The sequence below is a fragment of the Ovis aries genome, chromosome 12 (genome assembly GCF_016772045.2).
Source record: "Ovis aries strain OAR_USU_Benz2616 breed Rambouillet chromosome 12, ARS-UI_Ramb_v3.0, whole genome shotgun sequence".
In the NCBI taxonomy this organism is placed as follows: Eukaryota; Metazoa; Chordata; class Mammalia; order Artiodactyla; family Bovidae; genus Ovis; species Ovis aries.
Window position 1 is genome coordinate 27,066,291 of NC_056065.1, and position 21,566 is coordinate 27,087,856.

Here is a 21,566-nt window from a genome sequence, read left to right on the forward strand (position 1 = left end):
ATGTGGCCTCTTCCATGAAATCTTTAATAATCCACTAAAGAAGTGTCTGCCTTCTCTGTCTGACTGGCTCTTTCAGTGGTCTTCCTACATGATGATGTCTTATTTACATATCTGACTCCTTTCCTGGTTGCAGTCTTCCTGGGGGCCAGTGCTACATCTTCTTTGACCTTGAATTGTCTGTGGTCCTATGCTGTCCTGGTGCACAGGAGGCACTCTATTGATGGGCTGATAAAATCACATTTTCTCCAAAGTAGGAAATAGAACAAACCCAGAGAAAAGTGTTTAAAAACACAAATAAATGAAGCATGATCCTAGGTGTTACTAAATATAGCTTTATAGAGATGAATATGTCATGACTAATTAAAAACAAACCTGTTTTGAAATAAAGCAGCACATTGACATTAAATACTGTTTCTTCATCTCTTTTCATTCCTACTGCCACCAGCTTAGTTTTTTTTTTTTTTAATGTCTTTGTTGTTAATAATCAGAGACTTCTCTAAAACCAGATGCCAACTTTGACTGATCTGTCTGTCATAACTCGGGCAAATTTTTCCTGCTGACATTGCCATATGTGTGTCCATCCCGTCCTTGGAGGCCTTTGATTCTTTCTCATTGCCTGTTGCCTCCAGTCCCGACTCCTTCACCTGGTCTTCTTGGCCCTCTCAGGGGCCTTTTCTAGGCTGTTGTTCTACTTCTCCCCAGCTTGAACCCAGGCCAGTCAGGTAACCCCTCCTCTTAGGTGCATATCTTCCCTAGACTCTAAAGGCGCATCCACTTCTGTGAAATCTTTGTCATTTCGGCTGAGGGTAAATTCTTCCCCCTGTCACCTGTAGCAGCTGTTTCCAGACCTAGTTGCTCATCAGAGTCAGATGCATAGCATTTAAAACCCAGATCCACGACATGGTACACACTAGTATATTTTAAATGGATAACCAACAAGGACCTACTGTATAGCACAGGGAACTCTGCGCGATGTTATGTGGCAGCCTGGATGGGAGGGGAGTTTGGGGAAGAATGGATACATGTATATGTATGACTGGGTCCCTTTGCTGTCCACCTGAAACTATCAGAACATTGTTAATCGGTTATGTTGTTTAATCACTCAGCTGTGTCTGACTCTTTTTGGCCCCATGAACTGTAGCCTCCCAGGCTCCTCTGGGATTTCCAGGCAAGACTACTAGAATGGGTTGTTGATTCCTTCTCCAGGGGATCCTTCTGACCCAGGAATCGAACCAGAAATTCCTGAATTGGGAGGCTGATTCTTTACCACTGAGCCACCTTAGAAGCCCCCAAATAACATGGGGCTTGAACCCATGACCCTGGGATTAAGAGTCCCATGCTCTACCAACTGAGCTAGCCAGGTAATTGGCTATACTCCAATATAAAATAAAAAGTTTTTCTAAAAAAATCCTCTTAGAAATAAAAAATATCCAGATGCAGATTGTGAAATGGGGTTGGAAATCTGCATTTTTGTGATGTTCTACCATAGGATTCTGATGTGCAACAGTTTTGGGAACCATTGACTGTTGGGGTCCTACAGTTACACTGCCTTGTGTTGTATTTATGTATCTCTCTGACTTGTCCCTCTAGACTCTCCCTAAAATCGGGACCATGCCATTGAGTCATCTCACCTTTGGATCACCTGGCAGGATATCTCACTCATGGTAGTGCAATAAATTGCTCAACAAGTGTTGTTTGAATGAATGCATGCATGCACGCGTGAGAGACTTCTTCAGTGAGATGGGGCTTGATAAGAGGAACCTGAAATGCAGACGCGAGTTGAAAGAAAGTTCAAGTAGAGAGAGGAGCTTTAAATTTCAATATTTTGTGCAAAAGGCAGTGATCATCCAAACTCTCGGGAGTCACTTTGAAATGTTTGCTTCCAGGGTCAAAATATTGCTCACAGATGGAATTAGTTCCAGTTTTGAGAAAATGCTTATCTTTATAAGACTTTCCAATGTGTATCCTATTATTTGGTTGTATCATTTCTGGCTTTATGATGAACAACTGGTTGTTTTTAAAATAGAATGTTTCAACTCTTCAAGTATCTGGTCCCTGAGGTTGCTCTGGCAACCACCTTGAAAACCCTGGAAAGCTTTATCCTAAGTTTCCAAACTTCTTAGATTTTCCAGCTGCCACGTCGATTTTGCAGTTGCTTTGACTGAAAGATTAACATTAAATAATCTTAATTAATTTAGCTAAATCTAAAATTCCTGCCACCTCCCCCTCTTCCAGCATTCTCAGAAGTATTGTCCTGTATGCCTCTTTTGACTGTAATGGTGTTAAACCCTGGATCTTCAGGGAAATACAACCTTCAGTAGTGGGTTAATCAGGTGTCAAACAGACACTAGCTGGGAGACCTCCCTCTGTAGTTATTTAAAATATCATCACTGTACCTGTGGTTTCCAGACCCATCTCTGGTTTTACTGAAAAGTCAAAGGGAGGGAAAAAAGAGTCACTGCTGAGAGGCATGTGTGGTTTTGATTGTCACGACAAAGTCTTTGCACAGTTCTCAGGAGTCTTGTGGATATCACAGCTCTTGCCTTGCTTTGATTGATCAGTATGTGTTGGTTCGTACACTGGCCCCTGTATATGGAGGGCAGGGAGAGAGTGAAGAAAAAGGCAGCCCACTCCAGATTGGTAGGTGGCAAGTCTAATAAGCCAGGGAGCTTACTTACAAGGCTGTCCTGTATGAAGACAAGATGAGTGGATCTCCACACCTACCCCGAGAATCTTAAAACTTTATATAGAGGCCTTAACTGGGTTAGTCATGTATTCAGTCCACAGGGTCTCACCCTGCTCTCTCTTGGAACAGGCCCCACTGTGAGAGCAGCAGGCAGAGGACAGGGAGGGGGTGAGGAGCCTTGATACCCCGGGCCAGCTCAAGGGTCAGCCGGTGGTCCCGCCCTCTAGTTGATCTCCTCCATCACTTCCTCCTTCACAACCGCCTCTTACAATCTTGTATGTCCCCTTTCCATAATGTGCCCTGAATGGTCAGCAAGGGTTTTCCCCAGCATGGAAGTGACTTGTTGGGAGGCTGTCTGGCTGCATTGAAAACTGATGCCATAGTCTAGACAAGTGCAAGAGAAAACACAGATCAAGATAATGATTCCTAAACTAAATAACATTTTTTTTGTGTGTGTGTTATCAAGAGCCCTGTTGGAGCTCAGACTATGCCTCAATGGCATATTGATTATTTTGAAATTAAGTTACTTAAGAAATGGTTGATACAAGAGGGACAATTTCACCCCTCTCTGTTTCCCTGCAAAGCAGAAAATTTCTCTCCTGTCGGAGGTGAGCTCTGTGCACCTGAATGTAAAAGGGCACCATTATCGCCAGAGACTGGGATTTAGGGCTGAGAAGCCTGGTCAACATGCCTTGTTATTGCGTTCACTTACTACTCCCAGCCCACACAATTTAGATTCTTCACTAATTAAGCACCCAAAGCTTAATTTCTTTGTTTTGTCAATTCCTCCCTCATTTATTGTTTCTCTAGGGAGGATCCCCCAGAGAAGGAAATGGCAACCCACTCCAGTGTTCTTGCCTGGAGAATCCCGGGGATGGAGGAGCCTGGTGCACTAGAGTCCACGGGGTCACCAAGAGTCAGGCATGACTGAGTGACTAATACACACGTACTGTTTCTTGGTCTAAAAAGTATAAAAACTGCCTGCTTTGGTCACGTCTTAGGTCCCACTACTTTAAGACCTCTGTGCACATGAGTTAAAATTTGTTTCTTTTTCTCCTGTTAATCTGTCTTGTGTCAATTTTTAGTCCAGCCACAAGAACTCAAGAAGGGTAGAGAGGGAAACTTCCCCCTCACCATCAGCCCTATGATCTGAATCACGGATTTATGAAGTCTTCTAGGCTTGGGGTCAGGTCACTCAGGGCATTCATTTGTGTCTTTATGTGATTTAATAGTGATGATGTATTGGTGAACTCATCAGGTATGAACACACTACCTTATGTTTAGATAATGGCATGGGTGCCTCCTTATGATATAATGTCCAAGGCAATTCTATTTTGGAGGACAACTTTTCTGATTAAAGACATTTCGGTGTTCAGTCGGACACGACTGAAGCGACTTAGCATGCATGCATGCATTGGAGAAGGAAATGGCAACTCACTCCAGTGTTCTTGCCTGGAGAATCCCAGGGACAGAGGAGCCTGGTAGGCTGCTGTCTATGGGGTCACACAGAGTCGGACACGACTGAAGCGACTGAGCAGTGTTCAGTAAGGGCAGGCTTAAATTATTTGAAGGCTTAAACACTTTGTTGGCTTAGATCATTTGAGGTTTGCTCAGAATTTTGTAAGGGCTTCTATACACGTTATAATGTCCTCTAGGCTGATGGAGGGGACAAAGATGGCCAAATGATCATACCAATGGAAAATAGAGTGTGTCCCCTCCTTGAGGAGAAAGACATTGGAAGTTTTAGGACTTGACCTGGTTGCATGTACCATACATGTCAGCTGAAGAAGGCAGAACTGAGAGGCGTGAGGAGGTGGACGGCGAGTGGGATATGCCAGACCAAGACCCTCACTTTCTCTCCTCTTTTGATGGTGCATGTTCCGTTCCAGCTGTAGTGTGTTTTCACAGATCCAGCTTGCAGTAGGACAACGGGATCCGACTAGAGTTATCCCTTACCTGGGGGTGCCAAGTACGTTACCCATCCCAGTGGGATATCTCATTGCAAATTCCAGTAGGTAACTTCTTTCCTAGGTGTGATGAGGCTTGGTGTTCTCAGCAGCATAGCATGTTGATCCATGGTGAAATGTGGGGCAGTGGCTGTTTCTTACTATTTCCACGCCTCTATAGTATTGGGTGCATTGGTAGGTGTCCCCAGTCTGGCACATGGGGCGATGGGCTCTAGTGGTTGATCATTCAAATCTATTAAATCCTGGAAGAGCACTTCAGTCTACTCAGCCAAGATAGTTTTACTTGTTAGGAATTTTAACTGCTGCTTTAATGTTTTATATTTTCTTTCTGTTAATCCGATTGTTTGTGGGATATAGGGGAGATGAAACCTCCATTCAATGCCGTGTTCTTTTGTCCAGTCTTGCATATCATGGCCTTTGAACCGTGACTGCTGATCACTGTTCCATGAGGGTATCTGTACGTCGTACTCAGTTTCTTGAGTCCCTTGGCGATGGTAGCGGTTTGCATGGCAACAGGGAAAAGCTTGGGTTAAGGCAGATGCAGTGTCCACACAAACCAAGGCACATTTAGAATGCTGTCTCCGAGTGGGGTGGCCAGTATAATCAACGTGCTAGTCCCTCGATGGTTGGGAATTCTGTGGATGACCCCAAACTTCCTTGGAACTTGCCTTGGGCATAGTTTTGAATACACAGGACATGCTGTTACTGCATCAAACTAGTCATTTCAAGGGTGGCCTGGCGTCCTTGGTAATGTGTGCTGTGGTAGCTGCTCTGTGTATCCAATCTGCTGTATGAACTGGAGAGTCAGTTGCCAGGGCTCATACCTGAACTAGGGCATCAACTTCCTGGTTGCTATGGCTGTCAGTGCCAGGTGCATGGAGGGCAGTAAGAAATGCCTCAGGCTCTTGCAGATGAACCCAAATGTCTTTCCAGGTATCCTGACCCCACAAGGGTTTACTTATGGTCATCTATCCCTTGACTTCCTAGGTTGTTAACAGCCTGGACTCATGAGTGATCAGCAGCCAAACTGCTCTGAGTTCAGCCTATTGGTGGTGTGGTTTATTCCTGTTTCTAGGCATCTGTATAACAGGCATCAGCAGGAAACTCACCTATTCTCTCTCTGTTGGCCATAGAGGCTGCTATAGGCATAGAGGTCATTTGGAGGATATATCTATTTTTTACAGGGCTTAGTAGCACCTACATTTTTAGAGACAGTGAGCTACAGCAAATAAGCATGCTATTGAGTCAAAGTGGGATCCATGGCAGAGGAAGGTCAGTGGAACATATTCCAGTCTATCCCTTGATAGGAAGGGATGTTACTGCCATGATATGTGAGGCATTCTACTTGGAGGAGTATTATGTACATTGCTAGGAGCTGTTGCTCTATGGGAGTGGATCATGTTTGTGCCCTCTTTTAAAGCTGGGGCCAAAATCCTTGGGGTACTCTCTCCTTCCCTGGTCTCTGCCATAGCGCCCAAACATACCTTCCAGAGTCACAGATATATCTAACTGAATGGTAGCCCTGCTGAGGAGCTGCCCAGAGCTTTAGAATTTTTGCCTTCTCAAGGTGGCTTCTTGCTGTGATGCCCAATCCCACATGTGCCTTCTTTTTCCCAGGCAGATCAGGGATGGAGGCCAAGTGGGGAATAGAAGTCCTCCAGATGTCAAATCCTTGCAAAGGCTTGCATCTTTTTCATGCTCTTAGGGGTTTTAATAGGTTTGCATCTTAACAATCACAACTTCTGGGACAATGACCGTCTTCTTTAACCAAATGATTCCCCCAAACTCGAGGGCAGTACCTGGACCTTGAATTTCCCGCATGTCCATCTCTAATCTTCTCCCTCACAGGTGTTCCAGTAAAGCCTGCAGAATGGCCTGCAGCGAGGCAAGTCTTCGTATGTCAACCTTATGCCAACATTAATAGGCACACTTTACTGATGTGGGGAAGAAAAACAGGCCAGGTCTCAGGTTACCATTCCGGGTATATTGGTTTGGCCAAAAAGATTATTTGGGTTTTTCTGTAATATGGGAAAAATCCCAGTGACCTTTTTGGCCAACCCCGTATTATGATGTTGTGCCTCATAGGAGTATTTGAAAGCTCCACTGCTGTCCCTCCTGTATGAAGGCAAATTGATCTTAGTTTCTCCATGAATCTCCTTGAAGAACCTTTTCGGGAACATTTATATTAATGACATATATTTATATAAAAAACCTAAAGAAAGTTTAGCGTCATTTCTTATTTGATTGTTTTCCATGTAACTTAGCATATCAAATAAGCCTAATATAAGCCCAAAGTAATTTTGAAGTCAATAAGATTCATTTAGAATTTGATTTGGGGATTTAAAAGATTTTGCCCAAATTTAAGTTTGTAAAAAATATCAAAAGGTTTAAAATGCTTGATTAAGTAGGATCAGAGTTCATTTTGAAACAACACTTCAGTTCAGTTCAGTCGCTCAGCCATGTCTGACTCTTTGTGACCCCATGAATTGCAGTATGCCAGGCCTCCCTGTCTATCACCAACTCCTGGAGTTCACTCAGACTTGCCTCCATCAAGTCAGTGATGCCATCCAGCCATCTCATCCTCTGTCATCCCCTTCTCCTCCTGCCTCTAATCCCTCCCAGCATCAGAGTCTTTTCCAATGAGTCAACTCTTCACATGAGGTGGCCAAAGTACTGGAGTTTCAGCTTCAGCATCATTCCTTCCAAAGAAAACCCAGGGCTGATCTCCTTCAGAATGGACTGGTTGGATCTCCTTGCAGTCCAAGGGACTCTCAAGAGTCTTCCCCAACACCACAGTTCAAAAGCATCAATTCTTCGGTGCTCAGCTTTCTTCACAGTCCAACTCTCACATCCATACATGACCACTGGAAAAACCATAGCCTTGACTAGACGGACCTTAGTCGGCAAAGTAATGTCTCTGCTTTTGAATATGCTATCTAGGTTGGTCATAACTTTTCTTCCAAGGAGTAAGAGTCTTTTAATTTCATGGCTGCAGTCACCATCTGCAGTGATTTTGGGGCCCCTCAAAATAAAGTCTGACACTGTTTCCACTGTTTCCCCATCTATTTCCCATGAAGTGATGGGACCAGATGCCCTGATCTTCGTTTTCTGAATGTTGAGCTTTAAGCCAACTTTTGCACTCTCCACTTTCACTTTCATCAAGAGGCTTTTTAGTTTCTTTTCACTTTCTGCCATAAGGGTGGTGTCATCTGCATAACAACACTTAGTTATCCATTTAACTAAAGTGACAACTAACAGGTCAAAGGCAAATGCAAAGTAACATAGTTTTATATATATATAAAAGCTTAGCTCTTTTAATAAAGAAGATTTCACTTTCTCAAGACCTGTTAAAAAACAGGAAATTATATTTTTATAAAACACAGAATCTTTGTTTTGTAGGCAGATTACTTAAAAGGTAAAGAAAAGTTTTTATAATATCACAAACAGGCCAGTAGTCCAAAAGGCCTTCTTCCTTTTAGCAGATGAAAGAAAAAGTGAGTTTCAGTTTTATATAAGTCCATTATTGATATTAAAGTTTTTTTTCTTGAAGCCAATTAGATAGAGCTCTTTTATAAAATAACTTTGATAATACTTTCCATAGATAGAAAAACATAACACATATTATGCACACATACCTAAACATACAAACAGAGACCCCATAGCTTTCATTCCAAAACTTTAGCCATGAATTAGGCTCTCCTTCACAGGGTTAAAGCTTTCTATCCAGTATTTGTGAGGAAGACTTTTAAGATTTATATTTGACTAATTCTGTCAAGGAGGCTGTGAACTAGATTTCGGGCAAGGGAGCTTCTATAGCACTCTGTTTTAAAAAATATTTATGGGAACGGGGGTTACTCTCTTAGTTGCTCCAGGCATGTGAGATCTTCCCCAACCAGGAATTGAACTGGTGTCTCTGGTACTGCAAGGCAAATTCATTACCACTGGACCTCCAAGAAAGCCCAGCAGTCTATATTTTAAAAAACCTTTCTCCCCCTTTTTTCCTTCTGTCTTTGTAGGCAGTGACTTAGTTGTCCTTTGGAGTGTTTACATTTCAAAGATGTGGTAAGATTTACAATTTCAAGGGAGGGAGAAAGACTGCAGGTTTGCTCCTAGGAGTTTTGGGGTGTATTTGTCTGTTATCAGAAGTCTAGGGTAATTGCTATTTAAAATTCCCTTTGTATTAGGATTTGGATGACGTGGGGCACTCTGTCTGTTTTATTGTCAATTACCGTAATATCCTCCCTTTCATTATCCCAGCTTCTCCAAGGATTCTACCTCTAGTGCCCTAACCAGACTTTGTCACACGTGCTCGGATATTAATCTGCCGCAGCTTGTGCCCTCCTGGCTTTGCAAAATCTTATACTAAAGTCTCCAGTTTACTAATCTTTTCTCCCACCTTATCTGCTAGCCCCCAAACTAGCAAAATAGTAGACAGTTACATTTTTTTTTTCTAATTTACGCTCTTCTTTTCAACTCTCTAACCTAGGCTTTAGCCTGTAGTTGGGCCTTGATGGCCACTGACCTGCCCATAGTAAAGGCCATTTACTGGGGCAGCCATTCGCTTCTCTTTGCTGCGGTGTGCTCTGCATAGTGTTCCAACCAAATGCATTAAAGCAGTAGCATTTTCAGGGTGTACTCATACTCATGCAGGGGTCCAGAGTCATCTGACATACAGGGCACCCCTCCCCACACAGAATTTTATGGCCAGTGTGGGATTTCCTTTGTAGATGCCTCTTTCCCAAAGCCCATTTCTTTAGTCTCCTGGCTGGCTCACCAATTTTTGGTTTGAAAACTAGTCTTTGTATGCAGAGGGCAAGGAGAGACCGTTGAAAGAGGTATATCACTCTAGATTGATAGATGGCAGGTTTAATAAGCAAAACATAAATTTAAAAATTTATTTATAAAGCTCATCTTAGGTGGCTATAAAATGAGTAGATCTCTGCACCCAACCCACCAGAATCTTAAAGTTTATGTAGGGGTTCAGTCATATATACAGTTCAGATGGTCTCAACAGCAGCTTACTCTCTCAAAGCTACATCCTTGGTGCAGCTGCCACTATGGCAACAGGAGGCTGTGTGTATTTTGCAAGGACAGGCAAGGGGGTGAGAAGCCTTCAGGTGCTCAGATCTAGCTTCCAGGTCACCTGGTGGTCCTGTCCTTTTGATGACCTCCTCTAGTGCCTCATCCACATATATGTGATGTGTGTGTGTCCAGGGATTTACATCTGTGAGTCCACATTCAGTCCACATATATGACCACTTGCCCAAGGTCATATAGCCCTGATCAAGTTACTTCTCTGAGCTTCAGTTTCCTGCTCTGTAAAATGAAGCTTATAAGAGCTCCTCCTTCAGAGGTTGTTGCAAGGAATAAATGGATAAGGCAGTAAACACTTAACATAGTGGTCAGGCTGAATGCACTGTGCTGTGCTTAGTTGCTCAGCTGTGTCCAACTCTTAGTGTTCCCATGGACTGTCCCGCCAGGCTATTCTGTCCATGGGGATTCTCCAGGCAAGAATACTGGAGTGGGTTGCCATGCCCTCCTCCAGGAGATCTTCCCAACCCAGGGATTGAACCCAGGTCTCTAACCTAGGCTTTAGCACTGCATTGCAGGTGGATTCCTTACTGTCTGAGCCACCAGGGAAGCCCATGAATACTGGAGTGGGTAGCCTATCCAGGGGTACTTTCCAACCCAGGAATCACACCGGGATCTCCTGCATTGCAGGCAGATTCTTTACCATCTGAGCTACTAGGGAAGCCCTAGGGCTGAATAAACATTAGTTATTATTATATCAACCAGCATATATGCTTATGGCTGGCTTTATTGAAAGGAGAAAAGTATGTGCTATTTTCTACCCAGTATGAAATCTGTCTTTTTAGTACTTTGGTCTGACTTTTGATCCTTCCATTTCAGTGTCATTTTTAGTTAGTCTGAAACACATAGCATTAATGTTGTGTTTGTTCTAAGCAGTCTCTACAGGGCCTGGGCTCCCTGAAATTAAAGCAGCCTCCATACATCAGCTTGGGAGTCACAGACAGGATAACACCAGCCCTTATATTTTAGTCAAACATTTCCAGAGTTCTCTATCAGCACAGCTTCACAAAAATATATACTTTCCTAAGACCCCTTCATTCCTTAAACTCACTGCAAATCATCTTATTGAGACAGATTTCTTATAGGCACCAGGGAAAATGTGAAAGATAGTGAGGAGTCAAGAGGAGACATGTACTGGCCCATTTCCTTTGCTCTTTGCATGGAAGTAAACACACACAGGATCCTTACTTTGCAAGGAGTGTGGAGAGCTGCCTGCTTTGCACTTCCCAGGTGGCAGGAGGTTGTGTTTTGAAGGACTTGTTTGTGCCTCCCACACGTTCGCTGTGTGAGGTGGTATAAGTTCTGGCTGGCCCAGGCTCTGATACAGGCTAGTCCCTGAATAATGTCTGTTGAATGAGTGGATGGAATGAATGAGCTGGCCACAATTGAAATTCCATAGAGAAGTGATTAGAGGGACCTCAGGGTCACCCCATTCATCCACTCATGGATGAGTTATTATCAAACACCTACTCTAGGACACCTGGCAACACTATTCCTCAGAACTGCAGGGGCTACAGAAGAAGCACGGGCTGTCCCCAGCTTTCAAATGGATTGTCTGCATTCCAGAAATTCATCAGAAAGTTGACTGTTTGATTAAAAAAACAAACCCTTTTCCACCTGCTGTTCAGTCTTTGGGCCAATCCAGAGATTCATGTCACTTTATCTGGTGAGGGATGGGATCACTATTACTGTAGAACTTGTCCATATCCATATGAAATTTTGTTTATCTCATGTGCCTTCCAGAAAACAGACAAAAAACAAAGCCCTTATCCCCATGCGCCCAGCTATTGCTCTTCACCAGGCTCTTTTTCACAGTGAATGAAATGGCTGTCTCTTCCCTGTCCCTGAATCCAGTGGGCATCTTTCCCTCCCATGATGTTCATTTCCCCCAGCAGTGTTTGGCTGCCCATTTCTCCTTCCATCTCTAACCACCAAGATCCCCTGGCTTTATGACCCTGTGCCCTCTGGTCCTCCTCCTGCCTGTCTGGTTGCCCTCTGTTATTAGCCTTCTTGGCCTGCTTACCCCTTGAATATTAGTGAACCTAAGGACTTTAACCTGGACTTTGTTCTTAATCTCATCTCACTCTGCACTCTCCTACCAGGCAATCCTAATTTCGTTTACCATCAGTGTTTCTATAACCTCCAAGTCCTTCTTCTGAGGACCAATCCTCCACACTCAACTCTCCTACAGACTTCTCAAACACTGGCCAGTCCTGAGCCCTTATTTTGCCCCCTGCAAAACATTTTCTCTTCCAATTTCATCACCTAGCTGTTGAAGATTTCTGAGAGTAATCCTCTCCTCTCTTCTCTCATCTAATCATCTAACCCCTCAACTGGCTCCCAGCTTGAGTATTCTGCTTTTCCTCATACAGCTAATCTTCTAAATCTCAATTCAGAGGCCATCCTCTTCCAGGAAGCCCTCCTTCAACTCCTCATTCAGAGTGGATGTTTCTTCTTTCCTTTCTTCCTTCCTCATGCTGCTTCCATGCTGCCTCTGTACCTCAGCTCTCATTTGTTGTGCTGGAGAATCCGTGGTTTCCATGCTCACTTACACGCCAGTCTCCTTCAACTAGACTGCTTTGCGTTCACTGCCTAGAAAGGGCTTATGGGCTTCCCAGGTGGTGCTAGTCATAAAGAACCCATCTGCCAGTACAGGAGACACAAGAGACGCAGGTTTGATCCCCGGGTCAGGAAGATCCCCTGGAGGAGGGCTTGGCAACCCACTCCAGTAATCTTGCCCAGAGAATCCCATCGACAGAAGAGCCTGATGGGCTACAGCCCATAGTATAACAGAGTTGGACACCACTGAAGTGACTTAGCATGCACCCAAGGGCTTATAATAAATATTTACTGACTGAGTGCATAAGTGGAGCTCTTCCGCGCTGGAAGGCTTGTCAATCGCTTAGCCCTCTGCCCTTTTCATTCTAGAACTTTCCCTTCTGTTTGTCTCTCTCCTCTCAAACAATCTGAACTTTTGCCTAATCACTCCCTGTATTCTGAACACAACAATTCCCACTCTTCTCATCCCTGGCTTAGAGAAAGAAAGAAAGGAGTGGGTAGCTACAAGTGTTAGCTTAAGATGTCTTTGAATTGCCAGCTAGTTGTAGGAGAATTTTGTCCCTTTAAAAATATGGCATTATTTGAGAGCGTGCTTTTATTCTCACCTCCTCCTTGAGTGGGCTCATAGGTAGTTTAGTAATTTAACAAGTATGTGAGGAAACTGGCAGAGAGGCTTTTGAAATTCAAATGTGTCTTGAAGCTGCCTGAAAATGGTGATAAAGGCAGGCTGGGAGGTGTGGGCAGGGCAGGACTGGAACCCCAAAGGTTTGGTCCTAAAACAAACCAGTCATCTCCCAGGTCTAGAAAGTCCACTGAGACCCAAGGAAGGCCATAGATGGGCAGGAGGAGATTGTGTGTAACATTGAAGGTCAGGGGATCACCTGCTGGGGACAGAGAGAGGATGGTGGGAAATAGAGGCTGCAAGGTTCTAGAGGGGAGAGGAGGCTGGAGAGATGACCTCCATCCCTGGAAGATGCCAAGGCTAACCCTCCAAGGTTAGACACCACGGCCTTGATTTCTCAGGGAGCCTCATGGGGATTCTCCCACTTGGCAGTGGCTTGGAGAGCCGGGAGCCAGACACTACCACCCTTATCTGCATATACTACCTGTGCAGACTCAAGTCCACGAGCAGTAGTTAGTAAGCATTACTCTGTGAGCGCTGGACTGTCACCGCCCTGCTGGGAGACTGGAACCCAGGGTCTTGAAAATGGAAGCCTCTGCCCTTTGTGTTCTTCAAACTCTTGGCTATGAATCTCAGCTCCAGTGTTTAAGAACATCAACTGGGATGCTTCTGAAAATTGCAGATTCTTGGCTAGAGAGTTTATCTTAGAAGTAGATGGGTGTAGAACTCAGAAATCTGCATTTTAAACAAGTGTCCCAGGTGTTCTGCTGCAGGTGGCTGGAGGGCCCTCTTTTGGGAATCAGTGGTAAGCAGCCATTTCTTAGACTTTACTGTGCATACAGATCCCCTGGGGATCTTGTTAGAATTCACCAAGTTCTTATTCAGCAGGCTGGATGCAGCCTAAATTCTGTGTTTCTAATAAGCTCCCAGGTGGTGCTGATGATGGTCCTATGGCCACACTCTGAGGCCCGAGGTTCTCAGTGGTTCACGTGGGAGCTAGTTAGAAAGGCAGATTCTTAAACCTCACCCAGACCTACTGAATCTGAAATGCTCGATGTGGGGCCCTGCCATCTGCATTTTAGCAAAACCCTCAGGTGATTGAGAAGTACCATACCATTTGGGAATTGCTGTCCAGGCCCTGGGTCACTCAGACAGAGTCTCCTTCTCCTACTGTCTCCCCTTATTTCCCCTGTGTTCCTGCGGAACAGGCTCATGGGGAAATGATCGGTGCCTGGTTCCCTTGAGGCCTGGCTCTGTCTCCTGGGATTGGATGTGAGGGTCTGATCCTGACTCTGACAAGGGCAAAGCAATACTTGGCCCAGGCATTTGGGAGACGTGCTGGCAGCAAAGGGCACAGAGCCATGCCTGCAGTTCCTGGTGTGCATACATACAGTTGGCATCTGTCAGATTGATTTCATGGCGACTTTTTCTTTTTCTTTTTTTGCAGTGTTGTATTAGTTTCTGGTGTAGAGCAAAGTGATTCAGTTTCAGTTCAGTTCAGTTGTTCAGTCATGTCCGACTCTTTGCAACCCCATGGACTGCAGCATGCCAGGCCTCCCTGTCCATCACCAACTCCCAGAGCTTGCTCAAACTCAAGTCCATTGGATCAGTGATGCCATCCAACCATCTCATCCTCTGTATCTCCTTCTCCTGCCTTCAATCTTTGCCAGCATGAAAGTCTTTTCAAATGAGTCAGTTCTTCGCATCAGGTGGCCAAAGTTTTGGAGTTTCAGCTTCAGCATCAGTCCTTCCAATGAATATTCGGGGTTGATTTCCTTTAGGATTGACTAGTTTGATCTTGCAATCCAAGGGACTCTCAAGAGTCTTCTCCAACACCACAGTTCAAAAGCATCCATTCTTTGGTGCTCAGCTTTCTTTATAGTCCAACTCTCACGTCTATACATGACCACTGGAAAAACCATAGCTTTGACTAGACGGACCTTGGTCAGCAAAATAATGTCTCTGCTTTTTAGTATGTTGTCTAGGTTAGTCATAGCTTTTCTTTCAAGGAGCAAGGATCTTTTAATTTCATGGCTGCAGTCACCATCTGCAGTGATTTTGGAGCCCCCCAAAATAAAATCTGACACTGTTTCCCCATCTATTTGCCATTAATTGATGGGACTGGATGCTGTGATCTTAGTTTTCTGGATGCTGAGTTTTAAGCCAGCTTTTTCAGTCTCCTCTTTCACCTTCATCAAGAGGCTGTTTCGTTCCTCTTCACTTCCTGCCAGAAGTGTGTCCTCTGCGTATCTGAGGTTATTGATAATTCTCCTGGAAATCTTGATTCTAGCTTGTGCTTCATCCAGCCCAGCATTTCACATGATGTACTCGTCATAGAAGTTAAATATGCAAGATGACAGTATACAGCCTTGATGTACTCCTTTCCAAATTTGGAACCAGTCTGTTGTTCCATGTCTGGTTCTAACTGTCACTTTGTGACCTGCATACAGATTTCTCAGGAGGCAGGTTGGGTGGCCTGGTATTCCCATCTCTTGAAGAATTTCCCACAGTTTGTTGTGATCTACACAGTCAAAGGCTTTGGCGTAATCAATAAAGCAGAAGTAGACGGTTTTCTGGAACTCTCTTGCTTTTTCTATGATCCAATGGATGTTGGCAATTTGATCTCTGGTTCCTCTGGCTTTTCTAAATCCAGCTTGAACATCTGGCAATTCATGGTTCACGTACTGTTGAAGCCTGGCTTGGAGAATTTTGAGCATTACTTTGCAAGCATTTGAGATAAGTGCAATTGTGCAGTAGTTTGAACATTTTGGGGCATTACCTTTCTCTGGGATTGGAATGAAAAGTGACCTTGAAAACTGACCTTTTCCAGTCCAGTGACCACTGCTGAGTTTTCCAAATTTCCTGGCATATTGAGTGCAGCACTTTCATAGGATCATCTTTTAGGATTTGAAAAAGCTCAACTGGAATTCCATCACCTCCACTAGCTTTGTTCATAGTGATGCTTCCTAAGGCCCGCTTGATTTCACATTCCGGGATGTCTGGCTTTAGGTGAATGATCACACCATCGTGGTTATCTGGATGATGAAGATCTTTTTTGTATAGCACAGGAATACAATTTATATATAGATGCAGTTTATAAATATATATATATGTTTCCTAGGTGGTGCTAGTAGTAAAGAACCCACCTGCAAGTCAGGAGATGTGAGAGATGCAGGTTTGATCCCTGGGTCGGAAAGATCCCCGGAGGAGGGCATGGCAACCCACTCCAGTGTTCTTGCCAGGAGAATCTCACGGATAGAGGAGCCTGGCAGACTACAGTCCATGGAGTCACAGAGAATTGGACATGACAGAGATCCAACCAGTCCATTCTGAAGGAGATCAGCCCTGGGATTTCTTTGGAAGGAATGATGCTAAAGCTGAAACTCCAGTACTTTGGCCACCTCATGCGAAGAGTTGACTCATTGGAAAAGACTCTGATGCTGGGAGGGATTGGGGGCAGGAGGAGAAGGGGACGACAGAGGATGAGATGGCTGGATGGCATCACTGACTCGATGGACGTGAGTCTGAGTGAACTCCGGGAGTTGGTGATGGACAGGGAGGCCTGGCGTGCTGTGATTCATGGGGTCGCAAAGAGTCAGACACGACTGAGTGACTGAACTGAACTGAACTGAAGTGATTTAGCACAGCACAGCACATATACGTGTGTGTGTTTGTATAATGTATATATGTAATATATATGTTATATATATGTAACACATATACACTTTTCAGATTATTTTTCCATTGTAGGTTATTACAAGATATTGAATATAATTCCCTGTGCTATCCAATCAGTCCTTGTTGTTTATTTTATATATAGCAGTGTGTATCTGTTAATCTTAACCTCCTAATTTATCATCACCTCCCCCTAATTTTATGGTGACTTTAATTACAATTCTAATTGCATTTTTATTTGGCTAGGTTGCATATGTACCAGAGTCATCTGCTTTCCCCATAAAAATACTGGATAAACATTGATGCAGAATCCAGGAGGTCAAACAGTTTGATGTGCCAGCATTATCAAATAGGCAACACTCCAGCTGGCCTATCCCAAGTCTGAGCTGTTGGGATGTTCTTCCTTAATTGTGCCATCTGTGGTTGGGATGCCAGCCCTCCACCGGAGGGAGCAGAGGCTGCAGGGAAGCCTTGCCTCTGGGGGTGCTGACTGGCGAGTCTGGGTGGCCCTCCTTGGCCCCAGTCTGGTGCAGGCCCTTGCCTCCCTGCTACGGGGCAGCGCCTTCTCCAGGAGAGCTATGTTGTTGTTCAGTCACTAAATCTGTCTGCCTCTTTGTGACCCCATGGACTGCAGCATGCCAGGAGAGCTTTACCCGGAGCAACTAAAGAGAAATTGACTTCCTTTGAGCAAAGGGACTAAGACAGAATAAGGTTTCCTGACAGTGCCTAGATGCTGTTTTATAGTCTTCCAGTTTAGCAAAATCCCAGGTTCCTGAGCTGCCATCGTATGCCTCTTATCCTGCTGTCTCCTCCTCCTCATGTGAATTATGTGCACGATGGTTCATTTCGGGACAATTGGAGAACAGATCCCCATGCTGGATATCTATGAGAAGATTGCCTCTGCCCTGCTCATCCCAGAAGGGCATCTCTGTTTTAGGGCCAGTCTGGTGTGGGCTGGACAATCAAATGAAAGAGACATTATCTTTTCTTCTTCTTCATAGTCACTGGCTCCTGGGGCAGATAAACCTCAGGACAGACACACAGGGAACTGGGTTGTTGTTGAAAACAGGCAAGGACTGGAGCAGGCTGTTAAACTGTGGGTTTTTCTTCCCATTTGGTGAAGCTGGAAGCTTGGTTTAATCAGAGTGGGGGAAGGTCAGAGGAGATCGGATGGAGACTCAAGCTCATATGTAACTGGTAACAAAGGTGATGATCACGTTTGTCTCCACAACGACATCTTTCTTTCTTTGATGCTTCTTCCGCCTTGAGAGCACTGTCACAGAACACCCTGAGTCCCTTCTAGCAACTTTGTTGGTAGGCCGCACACGTTGGCATTTACAGATGAGGGAAATAAGTTTTTCTCAGTATCACACCGTCGATCATTATGTAACTGGTAAGAATTTATATAACACATTGAGATAGTGGGCTAATATTTTTAGCCCAATGTGATCACAGCAGAAAAGCTTGTTGTCTGAGTCAACAGGTTTCATTGAGAGATGGATGGTCTCACAGCTGACACTCCCTTCAAGCTACACGCGCCCTGGGACCTTCCCTGTGGCTTCTATGGCTTGGCTCTTGGGGTGTTTGGCCCCAGCCAGGCTTATCCCAGCCCCTCAGAAATCCTGTCCCACTGGGATGCTGGTGGGATCCAGGAGTGCATCCCTACCACTAGGGATGCTTGGTACCACCTTTGCCATCTCCTCCTCCCCCGTCTTAGGGAATCCACTCTCTCCCTAGGGAGCTTGATTCCTTTGCTTCAACTCCAAGCATTCCCTCTCTCTTTTCTCTCCCTTTAGGGGTTAGAAGAGATTCTCTTCCTGCTCCTAGGCCCTTCTCCACCACAGTGAAATAAGACAGACATCGATACATTATTACAGTATTCTCCCATCATGAGTAAAGGTTTTTCAATTTGGTTCAGTTCAGTTGCTCAGTCATGTCCGACTCTTTGCGACCCCATGAATTGCAGGACGCCAGGCCTTCCTGTCCATCACCAACTCCCGGAGTTCACCCAAACTCATGAGCATCGAGTCAGTGATGCCATCCAGCCATCTCATCCTCTGTCGTCCCCTTCTCCTCCTGCCCCCAATCCCTCCCAGCATCAGAGTCTTTTCCAATGAGTCAACTCTTTGCATGAGGTGGCCAAAGTATTGGAGTTTCAGCTTTAGCATCATTCCTTCCAAAGAAAGGACTGATCTCCTTTAGAATGGACTGGTTGGATCTCCTTGCAGTCCAAGGGACTCTCAAGAGTCTTCTCCAACACCACAGTTCAAAAGCATCAATTCTTCAGTGCTCAGCTTTCTTCAGTTGCAAATCACTTGTGGGCTAAAGCAGCTAATGAATGGATATATGAATGAATGAGATGATGCTTAAGTAGAAAGAAAATAAAATTCCTGGGGGAAACAGGTGGTGGATGAAAATTTAGAGCTGAGCTGAGTGGAGAGAGAAGCAGTAGCTGCTCTGCTGGACAGAGCGGTGTCCAGGGACAGAAACCTGCTAGAAGGTTCTTGCACCAGCCTTGGGAGAATGTGCTGGGGCCCATTCTCCAGTAGGGGAAGTAGACCAGTAGGGGGCAGTAGAAATTAAAAAAGGGAAAACAAATCCAAGTGGCTGTGAAGAAGAAATGGCAAAATTTGGAAACAGTGGCGTGAGAAATGGATGAGACAGAGAAGCCAGAGATGGCTATTGTTAGCAGAAATTGGACATTTAGGAGATAAAGTTTACAGGTGCTGGGAGGAGATTGAGCTTTCAGCACCAGGTGGTTGCAAACTTATCTGGATGGAAGCATCTGCCAGGAATTGGAAATTGAGGACTAGAATCTGGGCAGGGAGTCAGGATAGGTGATCCTCACCAGACACCGCATCCATCCTCTTAGAGGCCATGGAAGAAGCTGGGGGGGCGGGGGGAAAGGTGGGGTGAACCCTTTGAGGTCTTCACTGACAAGTGGCTGAGCTTTGCTAGTGTGCTCTGAGAACTTCACCTGATACGTGGCCTCTGCGAGCATCAGGGCAGGATGGAGTGGCAGGAGGCCGTGTTGTCATTGTACTCTCCTGACCAGCCCGTACTCTGCAGTTTATGGTGGCGACACACAAAGGCTGCAGCCCTGGGGGATGAGAAAGCTGGGTCCCAGCCGGAGGGGAATAAAATGAACATTTACCCAGAACTTGGCTCGCATCAGGCCGGGCCTTAATCCACTCAGTGGTGACTAAGTAGCCTGTTAGGTGGACTTGTGAAGAACCCACCCAGGTGGTGACTGTCACCTCTCTTGCCCCATCATTTCCTGTTCCTGGAGGGCTGACTTCTAGCTTCCTCATGTGGTTAGGTTTTACTCATCCTTTCAAGTTTCCTGGATTCCGCCTTGATGACGAAGCCTTCTGTGAGCCCCCCTGGTTGGAGTGAATTGCAGTCTTTTCAGCAATCTCACAAGACCTATATCAAGACCACTTAGTATTTATGACTCTGTAAAGCAAGGCGTAAGGAGACACAGGAATTCAATAGACTGGGGCCTGTGTGAAGCAGTTCCTCTGTGTGTTGTATGAAAGAATGAGATTGGCACCATTCAACAGCTCGTCTTATTAAGGAAACAGTCTTTTCCATTGAAGGGGATGACTCAGGATGGTGGCGGGACAGTCAGTGCTCCCCTCAGTGTTCCTGTAGTTGGCTCAGGAGATGCAGGGACAGTCTTTGTAGAAGAGTGAGATAAGCAGGGTTGGGATGGGACAGCTAGTCCAAACAGCCCACATGGAAAATAAACATTATGCCCACTTGGTGATCATTCAGCCCCTGCCTCAGTGTACCCAATGCTGGTGAAAGCAAGGGCAGGCTGCTCATCAGGAGGAGTCGCCACTTTGCTCTTCCCTCTGATTACTCATTCTGTACCAGACAAGATGGGTTAAATGATGCTACGGTAAGAAACAGCTCCCGAATCTCAGTAGCATAGGATGCAGTGCAGTGGTTAAGACTGCAGGTGGATTGGAATCCCGATCAGGGAACTAAGATCCTGCATGCTGCATGGCTGGGCCACACAAACAAACCAAACAACCACAAAAAGCAAAACAAAACACCCAACAACAGCAAAAACACAAACCGAACCAAACCCTCCAAACGGCATTTCTTTCTTGTTCATGCTGGTTGTCCATCCCCAGCTGCCCCAGCACCTCTCTCCTCACTTATGGCTTCAGGATGATGGAGGACCCTCCAACTAAGTGTGCCTTGCTGTGTCATAGGGGAGAAAGAGACCCCGGAGTGCTTTGTCTTGGCTGGTAAATCCTCCAGCCAATTCTGCTCACAGCCCTTCGGCCCCACCCAGTAACATCCTAAGGGCAGATTCAGGAAGTGTGAGGGGTGGGGGTACGTGGAAGGGAGCCGGGGTGGGGTGAGGGGGTGGGGGGTAGCAGTAATGCCCAGTGGGCAGGCCCGGAGCACGTGGCCTGGTGGAGGTTCACTGGGTCCAGGAGGAACAGTCCCCGCCACAGAACAGGGACCTCCTGGGGAAGCAGGAGAAAAGCAATGTGTGGACATAAAGGGCACCCTTGCTGTCCCACCTGCACGGGTGCTGCTCAGTGTTAGGCAGAGGCAGCTGGGAGAAGCCACCCCAAGAGCAGCATGGATTCTCAGCTTGTGTCCCCTGTGGACCCAGGTGGCCTCCATTAAGCAGTTTTCCTCGGTGTGGTGACAGTGACGAATCCTCCCTGCTCAGAAGGTTGCAGCTTCCACTATAAATCAAGCTCCGAAGAGAGAAGCAGTGATGGTGATGAATAGGGGGACCTGCAATCAGTTGGAGGTTTGTCACTGGAGCTACAGACGGGGATGATCCAGGCCCGCGGTGGCTGTCTCTTAACATGTTAATTACCTTGGCATAAGTGTCTGAAATTGATGATTAAAAAATGAAGAGATGTAAGTAGTAGAGGTCACAGCCACTGCCCCCTGGAGCTGGCAGGCTGAGAACTGGAGAAGGGAGGAGGGGGAT

At 45.5% G+C, this 21,566-nt stretch overlaps 1 protein-coding gene and 1 non-coding gene across 2 annotated transcripts in view; one reads left to right on the plus strand and one right to left on the minus strand.

Annotated features, from left to right (window-relative positions):
• The window catches only part of CNIH3 (cornichon family AMPA receptor auxiliary protein 3), a 135,377-nt gene that overhangs the window by 97,893 nt on the left and 15,918 nt on the right, over positions 1-21,566 (plus strand). The gene's annotated exons all lie outside the window — the stretch shown is intronic.
• Positions 1,289-1,369, minus strand: TRNAK-CUU (transfer RNA lysine (anticodon CUU)). The gene has a single exon. It is a non-coding gene; the product is annotated as a tRNA-Lys (tRNA).